Genomic DNA, 10,658 nt, shown 5'->3' with positions numbered 1-10,658 from the left:
AACTCACTCTGCGGTGGCCCTTGGACAATGGGATCACCTTCAAAACATTGACCACAATGTGCTCTTTCTGTCTGCATCATCTCTGAGTCCCCATACTATGTTAGTGGGGACTATAAAATAATAACTCCTATCACCTTTTGTTATCTTTTTATGTTTTCTCATGACTAGAACTTTTGTTCTACTGCTGAGTAAAGTTCTGTGTTATGGGCCTTGTGTGTAATATTGCAATAAATCTGCTAGCCTCAAAAATGTGTAATGCACTGTACTATGTAGGGGTTACATTACATTATTTTTCCCTATTTTTTTCCATGTGGTTATGTGTTCTATGGGTTGACTGTATGGTTACATGACCACGTTTCTTTCAAATGTTATTTTTATTGCAGTGTTCTTTAGAGAATGTTCTGAGCTTGGGAGTCAGAATACTATAATGCTTTGCAGGGCATTACTTTACAAACTATTTGGCTCATAACTCAGCTTTTGGTGGCCCTAGGACAATCGGACCACCTTGAAAATGCTCTTTCTGTCTACATCATCTCCGGGTCCCCACACTAGGTTAGTGGAGACCCCAAAATAATAACCCCTCCCAGTCTACATCATCTCCGGGTCCCCACACTAGGTTAGTGGAGACCCCAAAATAATAACCCCTCCCACCATTCGCTGTCTTTTAAGCTTTCTCATGGCTACAACTTTTGTTTTACAGCTGGGAGAAGTTTTGTTTCAAAGGCCTTGTTTGTAAAATCATAACAGTAGGCCTGCTAACTCTAAAATGCTCTCTAGGGGCTCAGTATATGGTTACACTGCATTACTTTCTCCTGTATTTTTTTCATGTGGTTATTCTCTCTGGGGGCTAACAATATGGTTACTTGACCATGGGGCAGATTTAAGAGCCCTGTAGAGGCTGGGGAATAGCGCCACCGGAGGGGAGATGTAAAGAACTCTGTTGGGGTCACAATACTTTTGCAGTAACATTCCTTTATTAGTATGTGGGATTATTCTACTATCTTAGGTGTCCTTAACAGTCCTTATCCTCGTCCTTTTTTATTTTCTTCCCTAGGTTCTCTCTGTTCCTCCTCTTTTTTCTGTTGTTCTTATTTAGTCCTTCAGTGTCTTACTCCTTTCTTTTCTTCTTTTAGGGTGTTTTCTTCTTCGGGTGAAGACTCATCGACATCAGGATGTGCCAGCGAGGATCTGTCAGTCAGAAGAAAAATAAAGGTGAAGAAAAAGGAAAGTGGCTTGTTTTGCCTGCTGTTTGTAAAAGTTAGGAGGGAAGGTGTGGAGTGGTGGGTGACAACAAAGAAATAAAAATAGTTTGTGCCCAGATTCTCACGCTGCATTTGTGTGCTCGTTGAGAGAAACATAAAACTCTTTCTATTGTATATTTTACGAGCCTGTTATTGCCACAGCGTCCGTTTGGTGACGGTTAGTAAAACGGGTAAAAGAAAACAAGTTTTAAATATATAATCGGATGTGGCTAGAATTGGGAAAAACTAGGGAAAATAACACGATGCCAGGTTTATTTACATATTCTCTCCCAGCGTTTGTCCCAAACCACCCGCCACTAAAATATTCTACCGGATTCAGTAAGCAGGCATGTACCTGTGATAGCCACGTACCTCCAGGGACGTGACGGAAGTTTGCGTCCAAAATCCGATCGGCTGCTGGTGTGTCCGCTCCTCGGGTACTTGTCGGCTTTCTGGTTTCCTGGGTCCTTGCTTCGGTTAGTGGGTCTGGTTTTCTACTCTGTCGTCCTTCTCCTGGTTCGGCATCCATGTCTTATTTTCCTGTCGAACCCGCCAGCAGTCCCTTGAGTCCTTTTTTTATTTCCGATTCCACCTGGATATCCGGGTTCGCTGAGGCAGTTTCTGTTCCTCGGCTCTCGTTGATACCCTCGGGTATCGATCGGCCGTTCCGGGATCGACATCTGGAAACAGGGTCCCTGCAACCCTGTTACCAGACCCTAGCGTGTTCTTGAGCCACATTAGCGTCATTTGTTTTGACGCTAATGTGGCCCAGCAAGGCCAAAATTGCAGCACCAAATTTACAAAGTGGCACAATGCATGCATTGCACCACTTTGTAACCCTTTTGTGCTACATTATGAGGGTGCCAGGCATAATATATGCACATGGGGGTGTTCCCCCGTTAGGGATGGCCAACAAAATGGTGCAAAGAAATCTAAGAGATTTCTTTGCGTCATTTTTTTCAGCACTTTTAATGTCTGCTCAGAGCAGGTGTTAAAAGGAGGCACACCATTGTTTACAATGGGCCTTGCAGGATTAGTGTCAACATTTTTTACGCTTATCTTGCAAAGCTCCGAACTAGCATAAAAAATTATGATGCCAGTTCCCTAACTACCCGCCATGGTGCGCCGTATATTAAATACGGGACACAAATGATGGCTTTAGGGGGACGCTAAGGGGCACTAGAAAAGTGGTGCTGCACTAGGTGCAGTGCCACTTTTCATATTTCTGCCCCCATGTTTCTTACAAATGATATTTTGTTATTATGCCCTCTGGGGGCTGTTTTGAGCATTACAATCTAATGCCAAACTTTTACTTCTGATAAAGGTTTATATGATAATTGTATATATTTTAATAATCTCTCTTTATTGAAGTTATGACCATAATTCAGGCCAACTTAACATCCTTATTATACCATAACTGTTTGAACAGTCTTGGTATGTTTGGGTGACCCTACTAGTTTATTTCTCTCGTTACTCCTCTATGGCTGTCTTGTGTCCTTTTTTGGGGAATTGTGTTAGCCAGCCAGCAACTCTGATGGTGGGGTGGAGAAAGTGATATTCTTTTGGAATTATGGCAGATTTAAATTAGGATGACAAATGGCAACATTTTCACTTTTTTGGCTGCAGATGGAGGAAGAAGGTAAATGGAAGTGCTTTAGTTATATGCTAAGCCACTGCAATTATATGGCAGGAAAAGATGAAATTATGAGGCAGGGTTGGCCAATTTATTTGGCAAGAAACATCCAGTTATTAATTTACAATGCCAATAGCTCTAACTAAAGCAAATGTAAGACCTATTCCATTGCAAATGCTTGTTTACAGTTTATTTGTCAAGAGGACTGAATGATTTTCCGCAGTATGTTCTGACCACTATTTTTGTGTTTGTGTTCCTTGGCGCGGTGCCGTGAGAAGACATTATAGGGAAGCGCAAATTGTGGACTACCAAATCCAACTCCATGGATGTTACATCAGGTAACCTGATTTTGGAGGTTTTTTTTGCACAGGCTGTGGGGGTTATTGATAAAGAAATGAGCAGAACAGCGGCTTTCCCTTACTGCTGATTCTTTGGTCCCACCATTACCATCTTTAAGCATCCTGGCTTCATTGGGGCAAACCAGTCCCCTGGCTTTGATGTGGGTGGGGCTTGTGATTCTAAACCTAATATGGTACCTCCCCTACTTCACTTAATCTCTCACCCCCTCTTGACGTGGCCCCATCTGCTAAAAAGATAAGGGGCCCTTGTCTGAGTAATCGTGACCCATCTGTTGCTTCATGCCCATTCAGTTAATGGAGAACTTCCCATTCAGTTCATGGAGATGCTATGGAAGAGTTCAAGTTTGATATGGTCAAGCGGATTAACAATAAATTCAGAATTACCTTGGACAATTGCCTTCACCCCCTACTTTCCCAGTTAGAGGAAATTGGATTTAATCTGCAATTATAATCACATGCTACAGTATCGGTTGGAGAAAATGTTGCGGTGTAAACTACCCCTCAGGGTAACAATACAATCCCAAAGCTGACTAACTTAGCCAAGTATGGGGTTCAAATGAATGATAAGAGAAGATTTAAGGGGCCCGGCACCTTTGCCAACATCCCAGTTAACAATCACTCATCTGTCCCGGCACCGCCCTCTTATGATTGCTGGCTGACCTGCCCTACCTCCCTTGAATCCACAGGATACCCTCTGGGCACTAATATTTTCTGCTGTTGCTGCAGACATCCCAAGATGGGATATGGGGCCCAGGCCTGCCAGTCCACCTATTGCCTTGCCATGCACGTCACTCAGTCCACAAGCGGTCAGCTTCTTTGTGCCAGCCCAGGGCTGAGCAGAGTCCACTAAGAGGCAAGTAAGTTAGCAATTCTTCGATCCAGTGATGGAGGGTCACTGCCTCGAAAATCATGATTATGACTCATTTTCTCTATAATTGTTTCAGACACTGTGACTGGGTGGCAGTTTTTCCAGCCTGTTGCATTCACACTGCACCTTTGCTCGCGTTCACATAGGCTGAGGAGAGCTCTTTCTGTTTCCTTGAATCCCCATTGATCTTTGAAGGGTTGAAGTATGAGGACTGTTTTGGCAACCATTTTTAGGTCGAGCATAGCAGTGCACAAGCGCTGCTTTTCCGACGTCTTGGTATCTATGTGGGATTTTAACACCTCACGCCCATCACTATCACTTGTTCATGGGCTTGCCTTTCAAAAATCCTTTGTTATCGTTGGTAAATGCTTTACGTTTGTCTCTCCTTGGGATGGTTTTGTTACCGCCTTGGGGACCGACCATGTTACATGGATAATTGCACGTTTTGCTGATATGTTTGACTGCAAGCAAACTTCTTTTTCCTTTTGTGTATCTCCTTCACGAACATGCTCATGGCAGCTGTGACGCTTTGAATTGGCTCGCTTATGTCATCTGTTTTGCTTTAGATTTTTCCTTTTGTGTGTTTTTTAGAGTTGCCAGACTGTAAACGTGATTTTTGTATGTTTCATTAAGTTATTCACATTTGACTGGCCAGCTAAAACGGTAAACACTGCATATGTTTAATGTGCGAAGTGCAGTCAAGCAGATTGTGTATAATGCTCTCTCTGTCTCATGGTTAGTGATGCAAGACAGCACAAGGGAAACGCTACCTGTTTGTACAGGGTGATTAGTGTGGGATGCCACATCACAGGCAGAGACACTGGACTATTGTATGGTGCTTACTGTAGGCAAACAGAGAGAGTAAACACTGGGAAGACACGGAGGGGGGAAAGCACTGGCCACAAGCTCTTCACTGCTTGCATCGTGTGCTTAGTACAGGCAGACACACAGAAAAGGAGGAGGCACTGCACTGTTTGCACCATGTCCTTAACAGGGACAGGTTCAATGAAAAGCAGCATAGGCTGCACAGCTTGCACCATATTGCTTAGTGTGGACAGGCCCACAGGGATGAAATTGTGCACTATGCGCACTACGTTATTATTGGCAGGTAAAATGGACCAAAGGAGGCAGTGCACAGGTTACACCATGGGCTTAGTCAGACAAGCACACAGGGAGGAGACGCTACACTATGTGCAAAGAGCTGTTATCTGCAGATATAATGGACCGAAGAAGGCAGTGCACAGGTTGCACCAAGGGCTTAGTTAGACAGGCAGACTAGGAGATAGTGCAGTGTGCTAACTGAGGCCCAGATTTATACTTTTTCAGAACAAACTGCGCTAACACAGTTTTGCATGAAAAAATATCATGCCAGCCAGCGCCATTCCAAAACGCCGGCCGGGCATCATATTCATGGAATGATGGTAGCCGGCAGTAAGGCCCTGCTAGCGTCATGAAAAGGGACGCTAGCCAGGTGGGGGAAGCATAGGGGGAACAGGAGGTTGTGCGTCAAAGGATGACGCTAGTCTGGTCAGAGCCATAAAAATGCCTCTAACCAGTATAGCGTAATTTTTTGACGTACAACCCCCATGGACATTACTCCTGTCTTAGTAAAGACAGGTGTCATGCCCACCACCCCTATGTCCATGCCCAGGGGACATATGTCCCCTGGGCATGGCCGTTGGGCCCGGTGCCATGTAGGGGGGCCCAAGTTAGGCCCCCCATGGCTCATTAAAAAATAAATACTCACCTGTACTTACCTTACGTACCTAGGATGGGGTCCCTCCATCCTCTAATGTCCCTCTGCTGTAGGTGAGGGTGTCTCTGGGGCTAGGGAAGGGCACATGTGGGCCCATTCCATGGTCTCTGTCCAGGCAAATAGGCCCACAGGTCCCCTAATGCCTGCCCTGACCCAGGTGCTAAATAATGGCACAAGGCAAGCTTAGCACCATTTTTTAAGGCCCTGTGAGAAGGTAGCCTCTTTCTATCATTGTTACCCCCACTTTTGGCCTGTTTGGGGGTGTATGTCGGTGTGTTTTTACTGTCTCACTGGGATCTTGCTAGCCAGGGCCCCAGTGCTCATAGTGAAAACCCGATTTGTCAGGGTGTTTTGCCTGTCTCACTGGGACCCTGCTAGCCAGGACCCCAGTGCTCATAGTTTGTGGCCTGAATGTGTATACCTGTGTAGTGCTTAACTGTGTCACTGAGGCTCTGCTAATCAGAACCTCAGTGCTCATGCTCTCTCTGCCTTTACATTTGTCACCAAAGGCTAGTGACCACTTTTCCCAATTTCAGTTGGCACACTGGAACACCCTTATAATTCCCTAGTATATGGTACCTAGGTACCCAGGGTATTGGGGTTCCAGGAGATCCTTATGGGCTGCAGAATTTATTTTGCCACCCATAGGGAGCTCAGACAAACCTTTACACAGGACTGCCATTACAGCCTGCGTGAAATAAAGCACACATTATTTCACAGCCATTTTCACTGCACTTATGTAACTTATAAGTCACCTATATGTCTAATATTCACTTGCTGAAGGTTAGGTGCAAAGTTACTAAGTGTGATGGCACCCTCGCACTAGCAAAGGTGCCCTCACATAGTTCAGGGCCATTTCCCTGGACTTTGTGAGTGCGGGGACACCATTACAGGCGTGCACTACATATAGGTCAATATCTATATGTAGCTTCACAGTGGTAACTCCGAATATGGCCATGTAACATGTCTAAGATTATGGAATTGTCCCACCATTCCAAATATGGTATTGGGGTGCAAATTCCATGCATCCCAGGGGTTCCACTATGGATCCCCAGTACTGCCAAACCAGCTCTCTGGGGTTTTCTCTGCAGCTACCGCTGCTGCCACCCCACAGACAGGGTTCTTCCCTCCTGGGGTCTGGGCAGCCCAGTCCCAGGAAGGCAGAACAAAGAATTATCCCTGAGAGAGGGTGTTACACCCTCTTCCTTTGGAAATAGGTGTTAAAGGCTGGGGAGGGGTAGCCTCTCCCAGCCTCAGGAAATGCTTTGAAGGGCACAGATGGTGCCCTCCTTGCATAAGCCAGTCTACACCGGTTTAGAGAACCCCCAGTCCCTGCTTTGTCGCAAAACTGGACAAAGGAAAGGGGAGTGACCACTCCCCTGTCCATCACCACCCCAGGGGTGGTACCCAGAGCTCCTCGAGTGTGTCTCAGACCTCTGCCATCTTGTTTCAGAGGTGTGGGGGCACTCTGGAGGCCTCTGAGTGGCCAGTGCCAGCAGGTGACGTCAGAGACCCCTCCTGATAGGTGCATACCTGACTAGGTGGCCAATCCTCCTCTGAGGGTTATTTAGGGTCTATCCTGTGGGCTTTTCCTCACATTACGACTTGCAAGAATTCATCAGGGTTCCTCTGCACTTCTCTCTTCGACTTCTGCCAAGGATCAACCGTGGACTGCTCCAGGTGTTGTAATTTAATAGCGATTAGATTAAGCATTAGCAGAAGACATCTTGTATTTAGCAACTATTGTGAACATTTGGCGGAATCCATTTTGTATTCATGGCAGCCATTTTCTTTGCCATGTGCTTGCCATGTGCTCTGTCCTACCTTTCTGTTAACTACTCTTGAAAATCTGCCTAGTGACAAGTTAAATTTAGCATCTCCCACTTTCGCACATGCCCAGTAAGATCTGCAGCTGTTAGTAATCAGTAACAGACAGTAATGTGTCAACTAGTCCTTGAAACTGTTAGCCCCTCCTACCTGTCGACTGGTCATTTCCATATGACCGTACATGTATGTAAGTCTTGCTTCTATAATTGTACCACCTTCTTTTAGCCCCTGCGTGGGTATAAAAGGACCATGCTCTCTTAGTTCAGGGTGCTACTTCAAACATTACCGAAGGGTGCTGTTTGAACTGTAGTACCACCTCATGAGGTTTAATAAACTTTTTCTTTTATTTCAGTTTCTGTGCCAACTTCCTCCTATATGGTCTGAGGACTTTGTGCAGAGAAGGGCGAACCCCTTGCACTAGTAGGCCTAGCTGAGGCTTACTTCAACAAATTGGCACCCGAACAGGGACTCATCGGCGACTCGGATGGCCAACGGATTGGTCGCAACAAAGGATTGGGATCTCGCTGCGGACGATCAATGCCTAAGGAGACCCAAGTCTTGGCAACCACGGCATTTTCCCTTCTTTCTGATTTGACCGTCCCGGTGGCACTGGTCCTCGACTGAGATCCTTTTTGTTCATTCGTCATGCAGTGACCATTTGGTCGATTTTAGAACTTGGCAGTTGGAACCTGGACACCCTGTGATTGGTAAGAGCCGTTTTACGGCACTTGCTGTGGGTTTTGATGCCTTTGTTTGGTAATGAAGTTTAGCACTACTTACTGTGGCTCTCGTGTTTTGGGTGACTAGTCAATTTGTGTCCTTTGAATTGATACATAAATTGCAATTTATATAGGCAGGTAATGAGGAGAATTTTCTCCAATTTAATTTTGATTTGAACGGCATCTTAAGTGCTACTTTGATTATAATATTGCATATTCTGCACTATTTTTGGCATGCCTGTTTTTAGCGCACTTCGTAGGATGTGTTGCTTTTGTAATGGTACCAATTTGAGAATGGAAGAATCGCAACCGGCACCCCAGAGGGGACGCCCAATAGTAATATGTATGTTAAACATGGTCTTTCTTCTACAATGTACAGCACATTATGGAATAAATACACTCGTGCGGATCCTGAGTTACGTTGGCCTATGCATGGGTCATTTGATTTGCGAAAGATTGAGTATGTGAACAATGTATGTGTAAGCGAAGGTCTAGGCAAGATATGTTTGACTGTGTACGAATGTGGGAGAAAGAAGTGCGTGGACGAGTGAAGCGTGAGCAAGCCTTGCTTGAGAAAGAGCAGCGGAAGAATGTATATGTGAAAGCATTGGAAATGAGAAAGAAAGTAATAAATGACTTAAAGGAGCTAGAAGAGAAAGAACGTAACTGGCCAATACACCATTAGGCAACCTCCCTATCCTATCCTTAATAAACCGCACAATGATTTTTTGTTACTAGATCGCCCTCCACCTCCGTATGTCGTTCCTTCTGCCCCTCATGAGTTAGCTAAGGTCTCCGGTTCGGAGCAACAGAAGATACGAGACAGTCGCTCTATGTTGCCTGCTGACCATGCATCTGAGCTTAGATCTATTGCTCGTAAAACAATTCGTAGCGTTGTCTCTGCTTCTGAACTTTTAAACAACATGAAAGGGTGGACGGAAAAGGAGCAGCTATATTTTACTGAGGCATTTGGCACAGAAGTTATTGAACTATATCGGAAATATTCTGATGAGTTGGAGCCCGATGATGTAGCAGCTGATCATAAGCAAATGCATGATGGTCTTTTTGTTTTCTCCCAGGTAGCTGATGCAATCAGGCGTTTGGTGAAATTATGTGTTGTGGCAGTCCATTTGCAAGAGGAGAAAAGGACTGTGGAGGTAGTTGCACAGACATCTCAGACCGGCGGGGTGCAAGCTTCCATCTTCGGAACAGATAAGACTATGATAGTTCACGCGAAACCAATGCTGGAGGCCGCGCCTTTGGATGTTCCTCCTAAAGGATTGGGTACAAGTGATGATAAAACTTCTGTTGATGCTAAGGGTTATTTTATTTATAGTTGGGTGTATACTCCTTGGAATAGGGCAGATGTAATGGCACTTAAAACAGCATTACCTGACCCGCGGAAAAATCCAGCCGCCTTTTATGAGGAAGTTGAGGGAGCAATTAGTTCTTGTACTATGACTTTGGCTGACATTGATTTATTTTTCGGATTGATATTACCGCCAGATATGTGGAGAACTGTTCATAAAATTGATGATCGTGTAGATCGTGAAATAATTAGAACACATGGACGGGGATAGGGAACCTGCGAAAAAGCCATATCAGTTGATTCTAGATCTTCCCGCAGTCATATTAGTTGAGTTAAAAACGATTATTCCCCCTAAAAAGATAGATTGGACTGTTTTAGCGTCTTGTAAGCAAAAGGCAGATGAATCGTCTCTGATTTCTTTACACGCTTTGAAGAAGCATTTCATGATTTTAGCGGCCAGTTATTGTCAGATGATAGGGGCAGACATTTGTTTGTCGATAAATATGTTGCAAATCTGTTACCAGGAATAGCTAGTCGTCTAAAAGCTAGTGAAAGTTCATGGACTACCTCTACTCCGGTTTCTCTTTTGACTATGGCTCAGTATTATGAACGTCAGGAATTAGAAGCAAAAGGTAGTGAGGATAAAAAGATTAAAGAATTAAAGATGAAGGTTATGTTGGCTCAAGCTTATGGTCCGCCTTTTAGAGGTAGTGATAGAGGTGGACATGGATCTTATGGTTCTTCTTCTTACACACGTTCAAATTTGTCTGTTGAACAGTGTGCGTATTGTAAGGAATTTGGGCATTGGCCTGCCGATTGTCCAGCACTACGTGTTCAGCAGTGTTCACGTGGTCGGGAAAAAATGAGAAATCGCTAAGGATATTCAGGGCCTAGAAGAAGCACGAATGATCATGCTAGGGTTGATGCTAATGTACGAGGGCAGGAT

The 10,658-nt window shown here is 44.8% G+C and overlaps 2 long non-coding RNA genes across 2 annotated transcripts; one reads left to right on the top strand and one right to left on the bottom strand.

The window, feature by feature from the left end:
• Positions 1-952: 952 nt before the first annotated feature.
• LOC138285085 (uncharacterized) lies at positions 953-1,962 on the bottom strand. Its single transcript, XR_011201517.1, has 2 exons — positions 1,597-1,962; positions 953-1,188 (listed from the first exon to the last, which is right to left on the bottom strand). It is a non-coding gene; the product is annotated as an uncharacterized lncRNA (long non-coding RNA).
• Positions 1,963-2,834: 872 nt separating this feature from the next.
• LOC138283345 (uncharacterized) lies at positions 2,835-8,373 on the top strand. Its single transcript, XR_011201204.1, has 3 exons — positions 2,835-2,880; positions 3,153-3,212; positions 8,037-8,373. It is a non-coding gene; the product is annotated as an uncharacterized lncRNA (long non-coding RNA).
• Positions 8,374-10,658: the final 2,285 nt, after the last annotated feature.

This window comes from Pleurodeles waltl, chromosome 3_1 (assembly GCF_031143425.1).
Source record: "Pleurodeles waltl isolate 20211129_DDA chromosome 3_1, aPleWal1.hap1.20221129, whole genome shotgun sequence".
Taxonomy (NCBI): domain Eukaryota; kingdom Metazoa; phylum Chordata; class Amphibia; order Caudata; family Salamandridae; genus Pleurodeles; species Pleurodeles waltl.
This window is presented reverse-complemented; position numbering and strand designations above follow the sequence as displayed.